The 11,051-nt window shown below is 37.9% G+C and overlaps 2 long non-coding RNA genes across 3 annotated transcripts; both read right to left on the reverse strand.

Moving 5' to 3' along the window:
* Positions 1-915: 915 nt before the first annotated feature.
* Positions 916-3,043, reverse strand: LOC110775598 (uncharacterized). Its single transcript, XR_008920175.1, has 5 exons — positions 2,964-3,043; positions 2,762-2,856; positions 2,632-2,659; positions 2,405-2,531; positions 916-1,141 (listed from the first exon to the last, which is right to left on the reverse strand). It is a non-coding gene; the product is annotated as an uncharacterized lncRNA (long non-coding RNA).
* Positions 3,044-3,130: 87 nt separating this feature from the next.
* On the reverse strand, positions 3,131-5,922 carry LOC130460291 (uncharacterized). 2 transcript variants are annotated; one of them, XR_008920269.1, is made up of 4 exons: positions 5,417-5,922; positions 4,258-4,649; positions 3,964-4,153; positions 3,131-3,248 (listed from the first exon to the last, which is right to left on the reverse strand). It is a non-coding gene; the product is annotated as an uncharacterized lncRNA (long non-coding RNA). The 2 variants fall into 2 exon arrangements; XR_008920235.1 differs by lacking the exon at positions 4,258-4,649 and having other exon boundaries at positions 5,417-5,920.
* Between the last annotated feature and the right edge of the window lie 5,129 nt (positions 5,923-11,051).

An 11,051-nucleotide genomic window follows, 5' to 3' on the forward strand; every position in this document is an offset into this window, starting at 1 on the left:
ACTCTTTGGCAAATTGGTTTATGAATGTTTGGGCAATTTTTAAGGTCGTTGGTTTTTCTACGATCCCATCGATAGTTTGTCACACACAATCATATATTTCGCTACACATAACTAACATCCCATCATGAGGCAATAATAATATGTCATGTAGTTTATGATAGGCTTCTATGGGTAGTTATTTTCGCCTGGCATGGTACCGCTTCAATCGCAGATCCACCACATGCCCCGGTCGGGGTAGTGCTTTCAACAGACGAATTTCGCCCCAGAAGGCCAACCCGCAAGTGCAAGCCAAGGGGGCATGCAGGCGAGAGGGACCTAGTGGGCGAGCGATTGGGTTTAGGACGGGTGTACTACTAGCGAAAGTGTCGAGTGGACAACATTCGATGCGTATGCACCCCCCGGTTGGCGATGGGTATCCTTAGTCCCAACTCCCGAGATGAAACACCAAGGGAGCCAACACTAGAAGAAAAAACCTCAAGTACGGGCTCATTTTAAGGGGTTTAGTGCGGGCTTTTACATGTGCAGCACATGGCCTGCCCGCACTTGATGTTTCTCAAGTGCTGCCAAAATATTGGCAGCACTTGATGTTTCAAGTGCTGCCAATTTGGAAAATGAGCCCGCACTTGACATATTTTGTGCTGCCAATTTTAGAATATGAGCCCGCACTTGATATATTTAGTGCTGCCAATTTTGAAAATGAGCCTGCACTTGACATATTTGGTGCTGCCAAATTTGAAAATGAGCCCGCACTTGACATAGAAATGGGTAGCACAAGCATAAAAATGAGTCGCACTTGGCCTATAAATGAGCCGAACTTGGCCTATAAATGAGTCGCACTTGATCAAGTTTTGTTGTATAACCGATTTTCCTGCTACATATTGCAATTGGACCATGCCACTGATTAACCTCCATACGTCACAGAAAAAGTATCCAATTATATAGATAATTAAATCAAATAGTATATAATTGTAAATATAAAAGTCGATTACATTACAATCATATGAAAAAACTAGCATCTATAATTTATGATTCAGTACAAGAAAATATCAAAGACAATCACTGATAATGAAGTTTCCAATATTTCTCGAACTTCATCTATCTCCTCAAAGGTGAAAGGTCGCTCCCTCGGATTAGTGAATACCTTGAAAAGATCGACCATAAAAAAATATATATACACTTTAGTTATATTATAAATATTGAAATGTACAATAAATTAAGACTTAATTTGTTCATAACAAACAAATAAAGAACCGTATAATAATAAAATTGGTTAATTTCGGTCCCAACTTTCATCTAATGAACTTAAATGAGTATTTTAAAGTCCTTCCATGTTTAACACACTTAGTTTTATGTTTCAAAAGATTCATTCTCACCCATTTTGGGAAGTAATGCACATTTAAGCCTCGGTAGTTCATTATCGATCACATTTTGACTAAAATAGCTTATTTCGGTCTCAACTTTCAACTAATGAACTTAAATGAGTATTTTAAAGTCTTTCAATGTTTAATACACTTATTTTTATGTTTCAAAGACTCATTCTCACCCATTTTGGTGAAGTTATGCACATTTAAGCCTCGTTAGTTCATTATCGGTCACATTTTGACTAAAATGGCTAATTTCGGTCCCAACTTTCAACTAATGAACTTAAATAAGTATTTTGAAGTCTTTCCATGTTTGATACACTTATTTTTATGTTTCAAAGACTCATTCTCACCCATTTTGGTGAAGTTATGCACATTTAAGACTCGTTTGATCATTATCAGCCACATTTTGACTAAAATGGCTTATTTCGGTCCCAACTTTGAACTAATGAACTTAAATGAGTATTTTAAAGTCTTTACATATTTGATACACTTAGTTTTATGTTTCAAAGACTCATTCTCACCCATTTTGGTGATGTTATGCACATTTAAGCCTCGTTAGTTCATTATCGGTCACATTTTGACTAAAATGGCTTATTTCGGCCCCAACTTTCAACTAATGAACTTAAATGAGTATTTTAAAGTCTTTCCATGTTTAGAATCTTCCCTTTCCCTAGCAGAGACATCAATTCAATTGCTAAAATCATTATTGTAATCAAGTATGGAGTACCCCGTATCAAATATTACGACCATTAATGTTTTCGTATTAAGCTTTAATTTTCAGCTAATAGTACAATCTTAAGGCAAGTTGGCAGAGTATGTTGCCTAATTTCTTTAACAACACAATTTCATTATAGCTTGTTTTCAAGCAATATACTAGTAAGACCATTATTTATGACAACTTTGTTTTAAAAACTTTCATTATAGGTCATATTTTGACTAAAATGGCTTATTTAGCTCCGAACTTAAAACTAATAGACTTAAATAAGTATTTAAAACCCTTTACATATTTAATGGTTTATGTTTCAAAGATTAATTCTCACCTACTTTGTTCAAGTTGGCTCGATGAAGTGACACCACCTTGGCTCGAAGAAGTATTAGAGAAGTCATCAAAATTCATGAACTGACCGATCTGATTCGCTGCTAGATGAGCATAGCATATAGGAGAAACTACATTACACAGTAGCATCATTAACACAAACTCATTTTTCGACAGATGCGTAATTGTCTAAGAGAGAGCAAATAAATCAAGAAGAACTCAAACGCTCACAGAAATGGCTGTTGAGCTTCTTTGATAGCTGTGCAGGAAATAATATACTATTCAAACTTCAGTAACTATGAGAAGAAATTAAACAAGTAACTTATGACTAGATAACTCTGCACTGCATAACGATACTCACACGTAGGATAACGAATGCACCAGATCTTGCAAATCGTGAGCTGAGAAACCAATCTCATCAAGCAGAACATGATAATGTGTTGGCCTAGTTGTTCCCTACAAACATTAACCAGTATGAAGCTCCAAATAATAAAACATTCTTCAACTATGACACTCTAAAAAATAAAACCAATACTCGATTACAAGCTCAAAGAAAAACTCACTATCATTCCAGCATGGGAACACATGTAGAAATCATTGTTTTAATGATGGCAAATGATGTTGTCAACAACAGTTCCTGCAGAACCAAAGAAGGATATATAGTCACTTTCACATGCAATACTACAGAGTACAGTATTTACTAGATCTCTAATATACAACTGAGAAGATAACTCGCCAGTTGGAACATTGTCTGGAGCTTTTTTCTGGAAAAACTTCGTATGATGATTCTTCTGGGCAACAACCAGTGTAAACTTCAGAAACCAATTTTCTTCTAAAAACTTGCAAGCCTAACAACAAAAAAGTTAATGTAAGTTAAGTGAATGATTTAGAACCATAAAAATGAAAGGAAAGCACTTTCTTTTAACCTCTTTTATCTGATCCAGTTCAATATTCAGGACTTGACTGAACTGAGATTCACTGACACCATCCATGAGAAGCATAGAGGTAAACTTATAATTAGTAACCATCACTTGGCTCATACATTCCACTATATTATGCAGTTCCTGTTGCAGATATAATTTTTTATTCCCCTAATGATTTTGAGCATAGATGATAATATAAGAATATTATATCTTCCTGACTTTCACATGTATTTTCTTTCAACGTAGAGCGATAATAGGATAAAATTAACCAAATAGATAAACAAATACTAAAAGTCGAACAAGACTAACAGTCACAAATGTTTAAATATGCCTATATGATGTTAACAATGGCATTATTTGAGAAAAGACTCAATTTTTAAGAATTACTGAGTATAAGAACATTTGGTATGTTTCTTTACCTGAATATATTTATGTGCTGTGGTTTCTGATTTCCAGAATTCTGAAAAAAGTCTACTAACAGTTCCCTAGATAACATGCAGGTTGCAAGAAAATCAAGAAAGTGGCATCTAAATATAGCTTTAATCATTTTGATATCATACAGTTGCATAATAAGTTGATAACAAAAGCCATTATTATATTGCAGGAAAGAATGAAAGATTAATTTGTTGCGTAAAGCTACCTGATCATGCCATCATCTTGATTAGTTCCAGGCACTGGCTTGAACAGACCATCAGTTATCCCCTGATGAGTATTGAGCCTTACAGAAAAGTAGGCTGACAGCTCACCGAGACCTTCAGAAATTTTTTCCAATGTCACTTGCTGTGCAATCCCTTTCTTCATACTAGATGAGAACATGTTAAAGGGTTCTCCTGTCAAATTGTGAAGAAATAGTCAATTACAATATATATTTGCTAACCAGAAACTAGTTAATCCACTCCTAGTTGTTAAAACCAACATGGATAGAAGAAATCACATTATTTAGAAAGTTTGCCGCATTGAAGGTCTATCATCAATGATGATGAGTAGTGACAGTTGTCAAAGCTCTATGGTCAGGGAGCCACATAATTATTTTCACTAACAGAAATTTCGTTCCAGCAACTAATATGTTGTAGGTCACAACATCAGCATCTAAACCTTTGCTAGAAGCCAACAACCTTAATTTATAAGCTTCAACAGGTCTTCCCACGCGAGTATCATCTTGAAGAAGATAGTTAAAAGTCACACTATCCAACAGAACACCCTCTTTTAGCATCTTGACATCGAGCCTCAATTCATCTTCTATGTTTCCAGATGTCCTAAGACCTTCTACCAAAGTACTACAAGCAATAATACCAGGACTTTTCCATGTTTGCCACATCTCCCTAGCTAAATGAACATGCAAGCGGAAATCAGATAGTCACAAATCATAGTGGAAATATTAGCTTATCAAATTCAAAAACATGATCGACTTGGTTATTCACTTATTCTACTTCAAACAAAAATCCTAAGGTTACTATCCCAAAATTCTGAATTCAGCTCTCTATTCTAGTAATAAAACTGGAACCCACTTCAATATTGTTTGTGCAAAACATCTACAATCAGGTTACATTGTAACCAATTATTATACGAGAACCAAAGAGTGAATTAAAAGAGAATTAGAAATTCCAAGTAAGATTCAAATGATCCAGAAATTGCTAGATAACAACAAAGAAAAAAGTAGTGTAGTATTCTTTCCAATAATACAAAACCAATAAGCTCAATCAGTAGAGAAAATAACCTCAACTACCCTCGACGATAGTGTACGTCAATGGCGTAAATTTAAAACCATTAAACACAATAAACCATTCAAATTATGCACACATTTTCATCAAAACACTCAAACACAAACACCACCTTAAGTAAAAATTAACAACAAATAGACACATAGAGAACGAAAATATTCAAGAATTGGAGTACAGTTCGGTGTAATAATCAGCTAGAAAAAGGTAAGGGTAAGTGTCTCATTTGTTTCTGATTACATGAACACATTCAACAACTACAAAAGTAATCAAAAAGTTGAAGCAATTAAGGTTTTAGAAAAACCCTAAACAATGCAGACAAAACCGTAGAAATTAAAGAATGCGACGAACAATTAATTCGCAAAGAGATACTACCTTGCTGATTAAGGTGTTGATTTCTCTGTTTCAGGTGTCGTGATTTTTCCTCAATGTTGCTCGCCAGAGAAGAACGAATGTGAGGGAAGGAAGAGTGGGGAAATGGGAACAAATCCAATTAAACTTGAATGGATTCGACCCTATGAACTTGAATTTTAAATCGAAAATAAATTGAAACAAAAATTGAATCACATGTAGAAAGTGTATTAACTTGGAAACTTGAATTAAGCAGAATCGTTGAACGATTTCTTCAAATTAGGGCAACTAGAAGCTTCTGATTGTGTGGGTGGATGGGGGACGAATCAATATGGAATAACCTTGAGACTACGTTCTTCATCTCAGAAGCGGCGCTGGAAGAAGCAGGGGCGGTGATGGCGATGGTAGAAGCAGGGGCGGCGATGGCGAAGCAGGAGCGGGAAAATGAAAAAAATCACCGCTTTATTTTTGGGAAACCAATTTTGGGCTGCATCTATTTTCAGAGAACTTTTGTGCGGCTCGTTTGTTGAATGCCCGCACTTGAGTTTAAAGCCCGCACTTGAAATTAAGTGCTTCCAATTTTCTAAAATGAGCCCGCACTTGTAAAAATGCATTTTTTTTTGTGCTCTCAAGTGCTGCCAATTTACTAAATGAGCCGCACTTGAAGAGAATCACATGACGATTTTTCTACTAGTGCAAGATTCGTTATGCGGTTCTGTCCGTTCACATTAATATGCTGATTTTCAGGTCGTCCCAACTTGATGGGGAAACAAACGCGGGGTAGGATCGTTTCACCCTTCGGCTATTTTAATTACCTACAAGCACGAGTATTTCCTTCACTATCCCCAGTGGAGTCGCCACTATGAGGGGGTCGAAAAAGCACGAGGCTAATGCGTGACCTCGTCCCTCGTGGGTGTGACGCTTCTTTTTGTCAAATCAAGTGTAATTGGATTTCGTGTGAGTTTACACCCAATTGACTAGTAATATAGGAGTCGCCATTCAGTTTTTAACGACAACGAGAAAAACTGACAAAACCCGGTTATCGTGACATAAAGGGAGTGCAATTATGTTTGACCACGACGGCCGTAGGTTCCCTTGTGATCCCTGGTGGTGGGGATCGCTCAACGTACACCCGCAGGGTAGAGATTGAGGGTTCGGGGGACTGTAACTACCGAGAGGAGTACTCGCTCTTTGATAACTCCAGAGGCAGGATATCCTTACTAGCTCAGCATAAATAATTGAAGGGACATGTGTTAACTATTAAACTAATCTAAGTTGATTTTAACAATATGCAACATATAGTACTAGATCGAGCGCGATTATCTGATTTAGATTGTTTTAAGGGACCTAGCATGATAATCCAATTTCCCAAAAATATCATATTTATTAAGCGTGATCGAACAATCAGATTTTAGTTAGTTTAACAGTTCATAAAAGGGCGAGGAAAGCAATTAAACCATGGAAAAGGGACACATTACGACGCACCCTTGAGAGGTGCGTCACGGTTCTCAGAAAACTAACCGCTTTGACTTTGCTATTTCTCCTTTTATTTAACGAAACTCAAATTATGGGACGGGATACGTTCTGTTCGATTTATGAATTGATTGCGACAGAACCCGTGATCAGTTTTGCAGCGTGAGGCTTAGGCTTAGGGGTTTAGAGTCAATACTCAGAATAATAATTGTGTGTTGTTGTCCCTTTCACGTCGAACTTAAGGCCCTATTTATAGAAAAGAGTTCGTGGAAAGATAGAATTGTAGAACTCTAATCCACGAGGAATTAGGAAAAAACACGTACCAGGTATTTTCAGCGCCCAGGCCTGGGCGCCGAAGATTTCGGCGCCCAGATCCAGGCGTTGGAAATAGGATCTGGGCTGTTTTTCTTAGTCAGATTCGGATTCCTAGAATCCGGAGTATTTTAGATTTAATTGAGTCTTTTAGTGCGTATTAATTTTATGTTGGAATGCATCTGGGCCCGTTACGAACTCTAGGCTCGTTAGGATTTTAATTAATACGTAACTCTTATTTTCGAATCGTATTATGAATAAGTTTCTCTCGCAATTTCTATCTCATTTAGGATTTATGTTGGAGTGCAACACCTAATTCTGACAGGTTTCTATCTTTTATGACTTGCCACTTTTAACAACTACCCATTACGGTAGTTACTATTTTTAGCAGGTTTCCATAAATAGCAGGTTTCTATAAATAGCAGGTTTCAGGTGAAATGAAAAGGGGAATTGAGATTCGTTATTTTATAGGAGATGCGTTGTCAAGTGGAGATTTACGCTTTCATCATCGAACCTTCCCTTTCGGGAATGGAAACAAAAGTAGGTGTCTACAAATGCCCTTGGTCCAAGTATGCATTTAATGATAAGTCTAATAAATGCGGTTCAGTATTAATTAACAAGTTAATAATTCAGTGAGACCAAGTGAACTGAATGCCTAGCTAGAGGCCGCTTCAGTTCAAGTGGAATTAATAATATTAATCCACAACTTACTCTTGACTGAACCCGTAGGGTCACACAAATAGTACGTGAACAGATCAAGTATTTAAGTGAATATATTATTCATTAAGTACTCCATTTATGATCATTCGGAAATGACAGATCTCAGTTCCAGTGGGAGCTGAAATCGTCAAAAGGCAAAGTAAAGAAATACTCCGGAAATGAAGATATTGCCGGAAACGGAAATATGGTTCATGACAGAAATATAAATATTATCCAAGTCGTAGATGTTGCCGGAAACGGAAACATGGTTCGTATCGGAAAATATGATCGGAAATAGAAATATTGCCGGAATCGGAAATATTGCCGGACACGAAAATATTACCGGAATCGAAAATATTATCGGAAAAGGAAATTATTTCCGGAACCGGAAATATTAACGGAAACAGAAATATTTGTTCGAAACGGAAATGAATTCCGGAATCGAAAAACGAATCGGAAGCTCGACGAGCGACAAGCCGGCAAGCGAGCCGGCCCATCGCTCGACAAGCAAAAGGCCGAGCGCATAGCACTGAGCACGAAGCCTCGCGCCAGTGCCCTGTGCCCAGCCGATGGGCCTAGAAGCGCAGTGGTCCGCGAGCAGCAAGCAAGGCAGCAGCAGCGAAGCAGCCCGCCAAGGCAAGGCTGCAGCGCGCTGGGCCTTTGGCCAACTGCGGCTGCAGTTGGGCCTAGGCAGGCACGCACACCAGCATGGCCCATTGTGGCTGCGTTGGTTGCTTCGTCTTGGGCTCGAAGAAAAGTCTGATTACTTAGTTTCCAAGTAACTTTGGGATAAAGTATTAAGTTTCCTAGTCCTACTAGAATTGGTTTAATTAAGAGTTTAATTAATGTTACAATTCTAATTGGATAAGAATTTCAATCCTAGTAGGGTTGGTAATTCTTTTCCTAGTAAGACTCAAATTCCTTATTCCGTATCCTATAAATATGAGGCTAGGCCCTCATAATTTAATACATAGAAAATCATATTTTTTACATACATTGTGTTCAAGGGAGAACATAATATAGCCTAACCCGAATACATAAAACCTTAAGTAAATTCCTAGTTGGTTGAAACTAAGGCGGATTCGAACGTGCTGTGGACTTTCTACGGAGGGCCAACGTTTGGGGATCTAAACACTTGTTCTTGTTTGGTTTGGGAGCAGCTAGGGAAGGCACGCATTATATTGTTTGTAACCTAAATTATGCTGATTGACTATGTGGCAATTAATTTGGATTCTAGCTTTATGGTTTTTCCGCATGAATTATATTATTGTATTATTCAGAACCCTACACCAACCACAGACCCACGAGGCAAGTTCCGACCAAATTGGACCGGACCGTACTTTGTAAAAACCATCCTACCAGGAGGAGCTGTGAAATTATCTGACATTAATGGGGCAGCATTCGCGAACCTCACCAATCTCGATCAATTAAAGAAATACTACATCTAAAATCGGGAAAGAGATCAGTATAATAGGCAAGCAATCGTAACTCGCATTTTCTAAGGAGTTTAAATAGCTAAAAGAAAAAAAGAAAAAAAAGTTTATCCAGTAAATCGTACCACGGCATTCAACCAAACTATTCAGACCCCACAGGCCTAACTCGCATATTTTCGCAGATTAAGTCTTTCAAATGCCAGAAAAAATAAACGCAAATAACCTCAAAGCGCTAGAAAATATCTAGCGCTAAGGTCAAAGCGCCAGAAAATATCCAGCGTTGCCATACAGGCTCGGTAATTATTTCGGCGCAGAAGACTAAGTGTCTCGTACCTTAATTTTCTGCACATCACAGAAAAGCTCCAAAACACTCGGGGAGTCCATACTGCCTAATCTCTGTGCGCACTCTTTATCTAAACCAGAACTACGCAAGACCTAATTCTTAAACTAAGTTTACTTAGGGAAAGATACGTAGGCAATCCTAAACGGATTCGGTCCAAATAATCTGCGTAAATTAAAAATAAGGAGGAGATCATTCAAAAAAAAACACGCATCTTTATTAAGCGGAAAAATTGAATCGTACAATTTGAAAGCATTCTTGTAAATAAACTGCGGAGCACTTCTAATCTTGATATTTACATCACCAAAGGGGAAGTATACGTTCAAACTCTGTGGAATTCGGATCAGCATGGCAGCCATCACCCTCAAGTATGTAGCACATCTCTCAAAACGCCGCCATGCCTTCTCCAAGGGACGTTGTTTCTTCCTGAAGTTTATACTTTTCAAAACAATGCGCAACCATAAGCACCAATGGAGGGGAAGAGCCCTGACTTTGCAGAAGTAAACCTTGTACCAAATCCTAGGCTTCCCACTCTTCTGCACAAGAGGCACATGATCGTAAAATCTCAAAGCACGGTCCGAACCCCCATAAGCCCTCAAACGAAGTACACGGGGTCGATACATAAACCAATGCCTTTCACGCGCCAAAGACCGCATAGCCACACGGACTTCGGCCTTGAACTCAAAAACGACGTCATCAGAGTCATAGATAAACATGGTATAGAATACTCCCTCCGTCCCAGATTAGTTGTTACACTTTCCTTTTTCGCCCGTCCCAGATTAGTTGTTACACTTTTAAATTAGGAATGACCCCACAATTATTATATTGTCTCTCTCTTCCCATTAATTTTTTTTGTCCCCGCACCCTCTCACATACAATTAAAAAAATACCCCACTAACTCCTTTCACATCTACCTTTCAATAAATTAACAATGATAACCAAACAACCACTTATCACCTAAAACTTTGTGCAAAGGTAAGTGTAACAACTAGTCTGGGACGGAGGGAGTAATGATTAAGGGGCACCCCGACCCCATATTTATAGTTAGGCCAAACAGAATAGGAGTCAGTTTGAAAAAGAAAACAAAATTCGGATTTCTGCAAAACAACAAAACCAGCACTGGAAATTAAAACTAAGCGCTATAAATTTCTGGCGCTTCCAAGACAAATTCCCGCAAACTCTCCTGGCCATCCGGATCTCGATTTTCAATTTTTTTCTCGATTCGATGCGAACTCTGTTATAATTCAGCTATTTCAGGACAATTAGGATTCCACTACTTTGGTAAGAACTTGTAATTGTACTCAAACTCGAATTCTGAATAAAGTTTAACTTCAACTAAGACTCTGAAAAGCATTGTTGGCGCTAAAACTTGAAATGTGTCATTTTCTTTGATGTGTTTTTT

Source organism: Spinacia oleracea, chromosome 1 (genome assembly GCF_020520425.1).
Source record: "Spinacia oleracea cultivar Varoflay chromosome 1, BTI_SOV_V1, whole genome shotgun sequence".
NCBI classification, from domain to species: Eukaryota; Viridiplantae; Streptophyta; class Magnoliopsida; order Caryophyllales; family Amaranthaceae; genus Spinacia; species Spinacia oleracea.